General features: G+C 47.1%; 2 long non-coding RNA genes across 2 annotated transcripts in view; one reads left to right on the forward strand and one right to left on the reverse strand.

Moving 5' to 3' along the window:
• The window catches only part of LOC116217456 (uncharacterized), a 66,450-nt gene that overhangs the window by 13,053 nt on the left and 41,344 nt on the right, over positions 1-12,053 (reverse strand). The window contains exon 2 of the long non-coding RNA XR_014879708.1: positions 6,904-7,018. This is a non-coding gene — a long non-coding RNA (uncharacterized LOC116217456). The remainder of the gene's footprint in view (positions 1-6,903; positions 7,019-12,053) is intronic.
• Positions 8,922-12,053, forward strand: part of LOC146542776 (uncharacterized) — a 43,923-nt gene continuing 40,791 nt past the window's right edge. The window contains exon 1 of the long non-coding RNA XR_014879706.1: positions 8,922-8,963. This is a non-coding gene — a long non-coding RNA (uncharacterized LOC146542776). The remainder of the gene's footprint in view (positions 8,964-12,053) is intronic.

The raw sequence follows: 12,053 nt of genomic DNA on the forward strand, positions 1-12,053 counted from the left end.
ATAGATGGAAAGTGAACCATTAGCCATTACTTCTCTTTTGTTTCCTGATACTCAGCAGAACTTCCCTGAACTTGCTAGAACTGTTCACTCCCCAAAGTGTTTCAGAGGCCCTTTTCAAACTGGAGCTATTAGGGGGGGCTGTAAGAAGGGAGGGGACAGACTCTTCAGTGGGGTCTGTGTGATAGGAGAAGGGGAAATGGCTTCAGATGACAAGAGGGGAGATTGAGAGTGGAGATGAGGCAGAAGGTTTGGCACTGAGGGCGGTGAGGCACTGGCACAGGTTGCCCAGAGAGGCGGTGGTGCCCCGTCCCTGCAGACAGCCCAGGTCAGGCTGTTGGGGCTGTGAGCACTGCTGGAGCTGTGGGTGTCCCTGTGCACTGCAGGGAGCGGCACCAGGCGGCCTTTGAGGGCTCCTTCCAACTGAAATAATTCCATCGTTCTAAGATGTCCTCAACTAATATTTTTCAGCACTTCCATGGTTAAAATAGGATCTTCAAGAAAACAAAACATGGAGGAGCGGATGGCAGTGCCCTTTCTACAAGACCATATCTGGAAACTAATTCCTGTGCCAGTATCTATAATTCGTTACAAAAATATTCATAAAAAGAAGGGTGGGCTCAGGAAGCTGCTAAGGCTGAGTCATGGCACAGAGATAGTTCTCATCTGGGCTTCAGCTGGAAAGTGAAAAGGTGGTTTAACCACAGCCTGCAAGCACTCAAGTGGGAGATTTCAAATGTGAGAAAGCCTTTTAGTTTAATAGGCAGAGGCACAAGAATTTTCAAATTTTAGGGTAATTAAGCAGTGGTAACGATTATGAAGGGATGTGGTACATCCCCCACCTCCTGCAGTCTGCACACCAGGGCTGGATGTCTTTCCGAGACAAAACACTCATTTCCTCTGCCTGCAAGAGGCAAACCTGATGATAGAGCCCATATGGGCTCCTGATCTACAGAATGATCTGAGTGCTGCAGCTTGCTAGAGGCTAGGGAGTATAGTGCTTGCATGCAGACCAGCTGGCTGCTTGATGCCCCAGGGTGGTGGACTGATCATTCTGCAGGGCAGGACCAAGAAATGTCATCTCTGAGCACTGACTTCAGCGCTGTATTCAGTCACAGCTCTTGAATATTGTCTGCACAAATTCCAGTTAGTTGCTTTGCTTGAAAAAAGCACAGAACTTGTTTCATTTTGATTAGCAGCCTTCACATGGCTGTGGTGCCCAGACATGGGATAGAAGTGACCGAATTATAGAATCACAGAATGGCCTGGGTTGCAAAGGCCCACAGCGCTCATCCAGTTCCAACCCCCTGCTGTGTGCAGGTCGCCAACCAGCAGCCCAGGCTGCTCAGAGCCACATCCAGCCTGGCCTTGAATGCCTGCAGGGATGGGGCATCCACAGCCTCCTTGGGCAACCTGTTCCAGTGCCTCACCACCTTCTGGGTGAAAAACTTCCTCCTAATAAATCCGTGGGATAAAGTCCACAAGCGGCTGTGCAGTACACAGTGACATTGCTCACACTCAGCACTCTGCAGAGGAAAGTTGCTGCAGCTCTGGGTTTTGTTAGTGGCTGCCAAGAGAGATGTAAGTACAGGGGAATACAGGGAAATCCTATAGCATGTGGTGAGCCCAACTAGCCTTGAAACTCCTGTTCCTAAATAAATAGCGCTGATGCATTCAGCTCAGGTTTCCCTTCCAAAGCTTTCACCAGAGATTAAAGGGATGCCAAGCAGAGCAAAGCTGAGGGTCAGGATTCCTTGCATTCCCCCGCTCAGCTCACCTCTGCCCCTTCCCCTCCCATTGCTGTGCCAGGCTCAATGCCAGAGGCTTTTAGAGAGAACACTCCTCTGCCAGCCATCCCAGCAACTCATGAGCACAGACTGTGCTGCTTAATCAGGCAGAAACATGGTCATGCTGGACGCAAGCTGCCCATCTAAACCATGTCTGTGATGGGAACAAGTGAGCAGCAACAGCAGCAGGAAGAAAAAAAAGCCCTTCTCATAACCTCTGCGGGACTCCAGAAAATGAAGGCAGGCTCTGTGGCACTGCCATGAGTGGCAGAAGGCAAAAGAAGAAAGGAGAATCAACCAGTCGGTGCTTACTGCCTGTACAAAGCAATGTCCTGAGACAAGGGCACAGGCACAACATCTAGCCACAGCTGGTGGGCACCTGCAAGACATCACCAAAAAACTGTTTGTTTTTTTTTTTTTTATATAAGGAAAAGAGAGGACTAAAAGCATGACATAAATACATCTCCCAGAAATACATCTCACCAGAAACTGGTGATGTCATATGCAACAAAACTACTGCTCAGCTTTACCTGCAGTTCAGCAGGGCTTGGGAATGCTGGAGAATCTTCCTGTGGAGAATCAAGGACCAGAACATCAGTGTCCAACATTTTGGCTTGCCTGGGCCACACTGAATGAAGAGGAATCATCTGCATATAAGTAGGATGCTCTGAAAGTAATGCCTCCTATTTATTTCCAGGGTAACTACAACCCGTACAAAGAGCACAATAACACTGTTTGATAGAGCAGTTTCTCAGCTACAGAATACTATTTTCCAACAAAGTCATCACCGATAGCTGTGCATTTTCAACAGTGATGAACGAGAGTTTGCATGTCATGTTCATAAAATGTGCAGCAGTGGAGGTAACCACTGTCACTGTCACTACTGCTGAAACACACCACCCATCCCTCACTGTGCTCACATCCACTGTTTGGTCACCAGAAGCATTCACTGATGGGCTGGGCTGTGCGCAGCCTACAGGCCACGAGTTGGATGTTCCTGGAGCAGGGTGTCCATGCAGGTCAGAAGGGCTCTGGACAGGTGGGTAATGCCCCATCTCTGAACATCCTTCTGCTCAAGATAGGTCGTCCCTTACATCAGGGCTACAGTCTTTTCCAGGTTTTGGAGAGAAAATCCTGACCAGACTCATGGGGCTGTTCTCTGACACATTTAACAACTCCCTATCCATTTACTTATAGCTGAATCAACAGCCAAAGTTGTTCTTAAACCCTGGGTGTGCTTACACTGAGATGTGGATGCCTTAACATGACAGAGATCAGAAAGGGAATAATCCAGTACTGCAATTGCAAGAGCATCCTCTGATAGAAATAGTGTCAGACAGCCGCAGTAGCTTCATTAATCTTGTGATTATTTTGGCGTTGCAGCTTCCAGCTGTTGTGTGGTCGGTACGCAGCCCACAGCAATGGAAAGGCACTGGATTATCTTTAAAAAGGCCTCTGCCGAAATTCCCATGTGTGCTTAAAACAATTCTCCAAATTGGCTTTGTTTCCCAGAGCTCATGGCCTGCCATTAATCTCCCTGTTACCTTGGCCCACATCACAGAGCCAGGCACAGTGAGACACAAGGCCTTGGGGGATCGCAGGGTGGTTCCAGACAGGGTTCTGAAAGCCCCTGATACCCTGATAGCTGCAAAAGGGGAGGGAAACATCCCAGGCAGCTTTGCAGCATCATTCCAACCAACAGATTTATTTGCATGCCCCAAACTGGAAACTCCTACCTGTCCTAAGAGCAAAGCCTCACTCTGGGAACAGCAGAAATGTCATCGTCTTCCAAGTGCCATCCAGGGAGATAATAATGCAGATAATATTCCAATCCTGCTTTAAATTATCCATTGTACGTAATGCTCCTGCTAGGGATTTTTCTGCAGCTAGCATTTGACTTGACATTTGGATTTGGCTGTAACTGCCTGTGCTGCAGGTACAGGTGCTGTCACTGCCCCATTGCAGCCCACCTGCACTAACACTGCATGGCACTGCTTTCTGCAGTCACGAGAGGAATGAGGGGCAGACAAACGATCTCTGCTTTTTTTCCAGAAGCAATGTTACATCCGTAATTACATCGTGCAGCTTTCAGGCATAACTCAGTTAGAACCTTATCTTCTGTGTAACGACTGCGGTAACAGACTGCTCTGGGAAGAGATTTGATTAAGGGCGATCTCAGCCCATTTCCTGGGAACAACACAGATGTGGGGTGCAGACAAGAGGCTTTCAAGCACCTGTGCTAAGCTGTAAGAATTAGATTTGCCAAAGCGCAATCACATCTGTGCCTTCCTGGCAGAGATCTCAGTACACTGCACCACCTCGCCACTGGCCTCCTTTCCCTGATCTCTGCAAGACACTGTGCCACAAATATTCACCTTTACAGTATTTACCTTTCAAGCTATGCACTGAACTTGCACATCCGGCATTATTACAGTGCTGCCTCGTTGAGGTATCACGTCTGTGTGCTTTGTGCTGGTTAAATGAGCTGAGAGCAATGGCCGAGAGCAGCCAGCAGCCCTCCTCCACTGCCTCGCTGTTGTTCCCTATCAGCAGCTACAGGCTTTAGGAAACACTTCCTGAAAACACAGCCCAGCAAGCTTGTCTTGTCAACAGAAATGAAACTCTTCCAACATTTACTCTCCAGCAATTAACTAACAAACCATTGCTCCAAGCAAACAGTTTCTTAGGGATTACTGTTTAATAAAAGGATGACGCAGTGGGAAAATGATCCTCCAGAAGAAATATAAATTGCAGAATATGCTGTAGTACAGTTTCCGTCTGCAGCTACCCTTAAAATAAACGTGACTAAAGGAAGTGAGGGAAGCTGAAATTTGTTTTTTATATGGTGAAAGTAAAGGGGCAGTGATGCAGCATCACAGGATGCCCAGGGCACTGTGGGTGTCCCATCTCTGGAGGTGCCAAGGCCAGGCTACTGCTGCTGCTGCAAGGAAGCTGCCCCTCGGCTGGCAGAAGGGACACACATTCTATGCTTCTTATATTGCCCCATCATCCAAAGGCCAGCTCATTTCAAGCTTCATTTTTCAGTTAAAGATAACAGTTTTGGCTGTTCCCTGACAGTTTTGTGGTGTTCCTGGTAATACCAGACAAGGCAATTTGTTAATCAGCCAGTGCTGGTACGAGGTATCCCTTTTTGTATGCTGACAACACATTAACAACTTGTCAGACCTATAGACTGTTCTCCTACTGAAACTATGAAATTCGATGTATACTTCATTTACCCATGTAATGAAAGCGTAGTAGCATAGGAAAAGCATAAAATAGAATTTGTAGTAAAAATCTTAAGTTTCAAAGATATATTTGCAACCACTCCCAGTTTGGCTCTGGAACAGCTGCACAGAGAACAGTGCTCAGCTTCAGAGCTGCACAGGGGCTGCTTCCATTCTGCATCCCAAGGAGCCTGCTGGCAGCATCGCCCTCCAGCTCCATGCTGGTCAGAAAGCAAGCTTATATATAAAATCATAGACTGGCTCAAACTGGAGGGGAGCTCAAAGCCCACCCAGTGCCACCCCCGGCCGTGGGCAGGGCTGCCCCCCGCCAGCTCAGGCTGCCCAGGGCCCCATCCCACCTGGCCTGGAGTGCCTCCAGACAATCTGAACATCAGTCTTAGTGTTCAGATATGTAGAAAGACTGGAAATGGCTCTGATCCATTCTGAGAATATTTTTTACTTTTGCTTTGAAATCAACACCTGAAATGGAAAAGAAAACCAGAGATGAAATTCAGGGGTAGGCTACCATGTGTTGTTCTCCTGATCAGATGCAGAAATGGGCCTTCAGACTGCTGCCATTTGCAGGCAACACATGTTTTTGTTCCTTTAAGTATCACCTCAGGTGCATAAGCTGTGCTCTGTCCTCAGCCACCAAAAATCCTGCAGAAGTGACTGCTTGGGGAAGAGGCTGCTGCTGGGCACACACAGCAAAGATTCTTTTGCTTATTTTTGTTTCTACTTCATACGTTATTTATTATCATTTGCTTCCAGGTATATTTGCAGCCTCCCCAGGGGCCGTTGCTGGAGTGACATTAAATGAATTTACTCAGATGCTGCTGTCTGCGATGCACTCTAATTTTAGACTTTGTCTCCTAGGATTCTGTATTTTGATGCACAGAAGTGACAAGCACCCTCTCTCTGTTCTGTGCAATCTACACGCAGAGGGTGAGAGCAATAAAGGCCACCTCCTCCCTGCCACCCCCTCCCCAGAGGGTGCCCAGAGTAATACTGAGTGCTGCTAGGTTGTTGTTAGATGGTTCTTTTCCCCTTTCCTTCCAGGAGGCTGCCTGGGGCTTGAGAAGGAGATAATAACATTAGGAATAATTACACTTGTTACAAATTCCTATTAGCTTTATTGCTAAATAACCAGGTTGGACCCTATGTGAATCGCAGCCAGGAAGCCAAGCCCTTTCCCCAGCTCTGTCTGTTCCACTTAATGTCTGTTTCCAACAATGTTATTCCATTACAGGAAACTAGAGTTAGGAGTGCTTTTGTTTACTGTGTTATACAAATTCAATTTGTCACAGAGCTGGGTGTATAAATTAGAAATGAAGGACGTTAGCAAAATTAAATGATAAGGCCTTTGCCAGCTCCCTTTTCCACCGAGATGCAGCTGATAAATCAGAGCCCCCGAGCAATAGTAGGTAAACTAAACTAAAGCCACTATGTAAATAGGCAGATAAAGAAGTCGATAATACAGCGTGCAGATTGGCATGGATGTCTTGGGTCTCCCTCTTCCCTGTGTTACAGCAAACTGGGAGAAAAGCCTCTTTGAAGCCACAGCCACCAGCACGCCTTGGGGCCGTCCCCACTGCCTCAGCTCATGTCTGGAGGCAGGGACGTGCACTGCACACCCCCATCTCCTGGGGAGCTGTACTGAGCTGTGCAGAGCTGCAGCATCTGTGTGTCCGTGCCCAGAGCTGGGGAAACACGAAACAAACGACGATCTGTAACACAAGAAGCCGTGTAGAAAGAATTCCTCATAACAAGAGGGGGTGGGGAAGGACTTGCAAGCAGGACTCAGGTCCTGAAGCTCTTGTCGTGTACACTAATGATTTCCAGACACACGGTAATGCAAAGCAGCAGCTGCCTCATGGAGCTGTACATTTTACCTTTGTATTCGCAGTCCTGTTCCAGGATAAAAGTGGAACTAAAAATTCCAGTGGCAGGATTGTAATCTTTTTCCATAAAGAGGTTTAGTCCCTTCCTTCCCAAGCATTCAGGCTCCTAAGGAATACAAAGCAGAAAAGAGCAATGCTCTGTTTAACTTTTGGTGGCTGATGAATGCAAATTGCAGAAGCATATACATGGCTCCAAATACTGCATCCTGTATAGAAAATCCTTGATTTTCTATGTCAGTGCTCCTCTGACCCTGAAAATTTATTAAGCTGGAGGTACCTGGATCTCAAAGGATTATTCCTTTTGTAAGCAAGGCTTCCTGCTTCACAAAAGTTAGCCTTCTTTGGAAAAGATTGGAATTTGTCTCATTGTAATTCCATTCCCAACTGTCTTCCTTACAAAAAGGAATACATCTTGCCTTTTCAGTAAGAAATTCTTTTGTCAGAGGGCGGTGAGGCGCTGGCACTGCTGCCCAGAGAGCTGTGGTGCCCCATCCCTGCAGGCACTCCAGGCCAGGTGGGATGGGGCCCTGGGCAGCCTGAGCTGGTGGGGGGCAGCCCTGCCCATGGCCGGGGGTGGCACTGGGTGGGCTTTGGGCTCCCTCCAACCTGAGCCGTTCTGTGGTTCTATGATTCAGTATGGGGGCATTAAGAGGAGGAACCAAAATAAATAAGGAAGGAATTGTTTCAGAAGGAGGACCAGATTACTCAGCTGCACTGACATGACTAGAGGTGAGAGTGGAATTTTCCTGACCTGACTCTCATTGAAAACTTCACATGCAGACTCTATAGTAGCCATCATTACACAGAATCATAAAGTCCTAAAATCATTTGAGTTGGATGGGGCACTTTGAAGGCCATCTAGCCTAACTCCCTTGCAAGTGAATAGGGACACCCATAGCTGCACCAGGTGCTCAGAGCCCCATCCAGCCTGACCTTGGACCATCTCCTAGGTCATGATTTCTGAGAGTTAAGAAGATTTTTGTCTGCATCTGTATGGATAGGATTGAAGAGGGGGAAGGGGAACGAATCAGAGGATGCACCCACATTTGGCATCCCGCAGGTAAATTCAGAAATCTCACCAAGCTGTGAAGGCTCTAAGGATTAAGAAAGGGCTTTGCATACAACCAGCATCACAGGGCAAGAAGAAGATTTGAGATAACTCTAGGGTCATGCAGAGGGAAACATTAAGATGTATTTCCCTAAGGCAGCTTGCTGGGAAAACCAATGCAAGTCAGGCACACAGCAGAACAAAGACTAGAGAGCTGCATCAGAGCTCCTATTACCATGAATAGAAGGGTTTAGAGCAAAATAATAAGGCAAAGGGAAGAGGCTGAAGCTGTGAAGATGAGAAATGAGCTTTCCTTTCGCTTGTCCACAGCTTGGTCCTGTAACCTAGAAGTCCCAAATTTGAAACTGCACAGAAAGATCACACCAGAATCCTGAGTTCTTTTTCCCTGCAGGGCTAAGAAGTAGGACAAAGGGTTTAGTTGGGTCCTGAAACCTACCAGTGCATGACCATTGTGTCTGTTTCATCCACCAGGGAACAAAGGCAGCAGGATACACCCCTTGGTGACCAAACAGCTGATATCCAAACAGAAGTTGGCATAACTTTTCTAGTTGATGACTTATATCAATTTCTCTGACAATTTTCTATTTCACTACTGAAAAAAAAAACACTACACCATTTTCAGCAGCAGAAAGGAAAAAAAGGTCCCTGACTATGCAACACGCTCATTTACAGCCCCTTTACCTTTGTCACTGTTTCAAAGCAGTCTCTAGAAGCCTTTCCAAGCCAGCCCCATCTTTAAGCACTTTTGCTGAGCCATGGTGTATGGGGCTGCTGAATCACGGCCTGAACCTCTGATTGATCACCTGAGGCAAGCAGTGAGTCAGCCACGGGAGCACAGGTGAAGGCAATTCAGCTGTGCTGCAGGAAGGGGTGGAGCCTGGCTGCACCTCTCCCAGACCCATTTAAGAGCTGACTGCCAGTGGGGAAGGATCTCTGCTGGAGATCCACTCTACTGGAGTCTATCACACAAGCCCACTATAGGGTGAGTGTCCTTTTTTTCTTATATATATATATATATATATTTATTTTTTTTTTTTTGTTTTATGCTCCAGTATAACAATTACATTTGCCAAGCTCCTGGTTATTCTATATCGCCTGTATGTTCATTGATTGTACACATGGCCACAGTCACCTTGTGTTCCTCAGGCTCTCCCAAGATAAGCTTGAATGATGCTGGAACAAACTTGTTCCACAGTTGCAAAGTACCATTTAACTCCCTTCAAACTGTGCCTGTGCTGCAGAGGGAAGCCCCTCAAGATGAATGGGTGCAGCAAATCCCATTCAGAGGAATAAAGCACACCTGCATGTGAAGGCTGTGCTGCCACACGTGGGGTAAGCAAGGGACTGGTGATGGACTGCAGTGGCACTGGTGCAGGCAACGCTTTGGTACAGGGATGCAGTAGTTGTCTGGCATGTCTACAGGCTTTATTTACCAGCCTAATTGTTGTTAAAGTGATTCTCTTTTAGTCCTCTCACTGCACTTGGAGTGAAATGTGCTTCAGCTGGCACTGCGCCCTGTAATTAATACCCTGACACCAGTTTTCCAGGGATGTAGGTGCCCCGTTTACTTGTAGTGTTAATGGAGTTTGCAGCTCCTTTGAAGATACTTGGATGTTCAGCCAAAGTGCTTGGGAGCAAGCACAGAGCTTTGCACTAAACGTGCTGGCAGATTTCCCCATTCCGGTTATCCTAAATCCATGCTTTTGAGAGAACAGAGCAGCTCTATTTTTCTTCTGCATCCAAGCTGAGAAGAACCCGTTTCTGGAAGTTAGAGACATTAAGCATTTCTGCAGTGCTCTGCATCCATGGGGATGCGATGGTGCTGGTTTGCAGGCACCCAGCACAGCACTGCCTGCAGGGCGCGCAGCCACCAGCCCTGCGTTGAGCTGAGCCTGGTGCTCGGGGACCTGCAGTTACACATGTGGTCATGTGCCTGTGGTTGTTAAAGTAGATGAGCAGATGATATTTATTATTCAGCAGTGGCCAGATGGCCGGGAAGCAGCGTGCCACCCGCCCAGGGCCCCGCATGGAGCAGTATTTCGTCAGGAGCTGAAGTCCCCGCGGCGACGTGGAGTGTGTCGCATTTAATTCTGGGCGTAGCTGCTGACCTGGCCTGAACTCCATTAGGGAGCATAAAATAACCGGAATGCAGTGCTGGGCTCGGAGGCCAGGAGCAGCAGACAGACGGACACACCGGAGCGTGGCATTATTTGTGCCAAAATCACGGAGATGGGAAAGAGCTCCTCTGCTCCTCCTTAAAAGCTGCCTCTGGCGTGGCACCTGCAGAATGCTGACAGCTTTTCATCTTCAGCTCTTGCTTTCCAGCATCACAGCTTTGCTAACGTCTAATAAACTTCAAGATTTGGATTACTTCAAAGAACCTTTCTTCTGCTGCTGACTTCCTGGGTCTCTGCTGCGTCAATGCGCCCAAAAAACAAGCAGGAAGCTTGCAAGGCAGGTTTTAGAGAGGTATTTTGGACACACTATAACATCTGTAGCTTGCCTCTCTTTGCAAGGAGAGCAGGAGCTGCACATCTTCTCCCTCTGTGTGCGTAGAGCATCTCATACCTTGTGCTCCCAGATCAGAGTTGCTGCTGTGAGCCCCTCCTGCACCATCTTTATGTGAATTAGCGAATAAAATGCTTTGCTCAACCTCAGTGTTCTCCATTTGAAATGCTGAGGGTCACCATTTCTGCCCATTATTAAATTCTAAATGTAATATGAACTGCTTTAGTATGTAGAAAATCATAGAAAAAAGTCTGGGAAAAAAATATGTTGCCTTGGAAGGGTTTGGGGGTTTGTTGTTCTGTTAAATCTGTTTCCCTAAGCTAAAATGGAATAAAGCATGGTGATATTCAGGATACAACACAGTTATTTTCACCCAGAAACTGACATCAAACGACCTTAACAATAGAGTTCCAGGCACCTAATTAAAAGTAAAATTAAAAAACAAGGAACACACAGATCTAATTACATTTTTAAATAGAAAGACATTGAGAGGAAGGGAGAGAATAAATGATTTACACTTTTTTTTCCTGGTGATGACTCTGCAGTTAAAGCAGAGAGATCCCCCGAGGATTCCCGAATCACTTAATATTCTGCTTTATTCTTTGCTGCTTCCCATTATGCCTTCTCTGCAGAGAGGTGCAATCACAGCAGTGAAGAGAAGAGGAGATCCTGAGCTAAACATCGAGGAAGGAAATTAAATGATCTGTGCAACTCCCAAATGACTTCCTATAAGAAAAAACCACATTATCTTAAGCAATCCAGGACAGGCATTGCCTCCGTGTCCTCGTGCAGCCCTATCTGAATGTAGTAAAGATGAAATGCGCTCGCTTATCTGCTCTCTTTAGGAAGAGGACATTGCTGTTCTAGAGCAGTTAAACGCTGGAGTGTGGGGTTTTGATAAGGCAGGCATCGGAACCAGGGTTATCCTGACAGTCGCTAAAACACCCGATAAGAGGAAGTCATACTGAACAGAGATTTGGTTAAAACAATGGATATTCTTATCAAGGTTTGAACCTGGCTGAACCGGATAAATGCAACATCTGCTGCTGCGCTCCAAGAACCACAGGAGATGAGGAGAGGCTGTGAGAGCAGAGGAGCCTCACTGCATCCTGAGAGCAAAAAGCGTAATGCAGGTGTTTGAGGATCCAAAGCCAGATATAGCCCAGCTGAGGCCAATCCATAGCGCAGGTTGGAGTTCTGCCTCTTCACAGAATGTGAGGCAGAATGCTGAGCATGAGATGTCTCCCTGCTAGGGAGACTGCGATGGGCTCTGCTCATTGCTCCCACTGTCCCTGTTATGGTTCCTTTGAGGGGACCACCTCTGCCAGACACTTTGCTCCCTGTTTTCCCAATAGATTATGGCCAAAACAGGGAATTAACAATGCAGCTTCTGGTCATCTTTGTGCACACAGTGTTTTCTGAGGGTTTATCTCTGTTCTGTGAGCATCTTAGGGTGTACATGAGAAAAGAAAGGAGACTGATCTTGTTCCCAGTAGATTTGTCAGGGAAAAGTCCTCCCTCTGTGCTTCCTGCATTACCCCAAGCAGCAAACAGCCTTCTGCTT

The sequence above is a fragment of the Meleagris gallopavo genome, chromosome 26 (assembly GCF_905368555.1).
Source record: "Meleagris gallopavo chromosome 26, MGAL_WU_HG_1.1, whole genome shotgun sequence".
NCBI classification, from domain to species: Eukaryota; Metazoa; Chordata; class Aves; order Galliformes; family Phasianidae; genus Meleagris; species Meleagris gallopavo.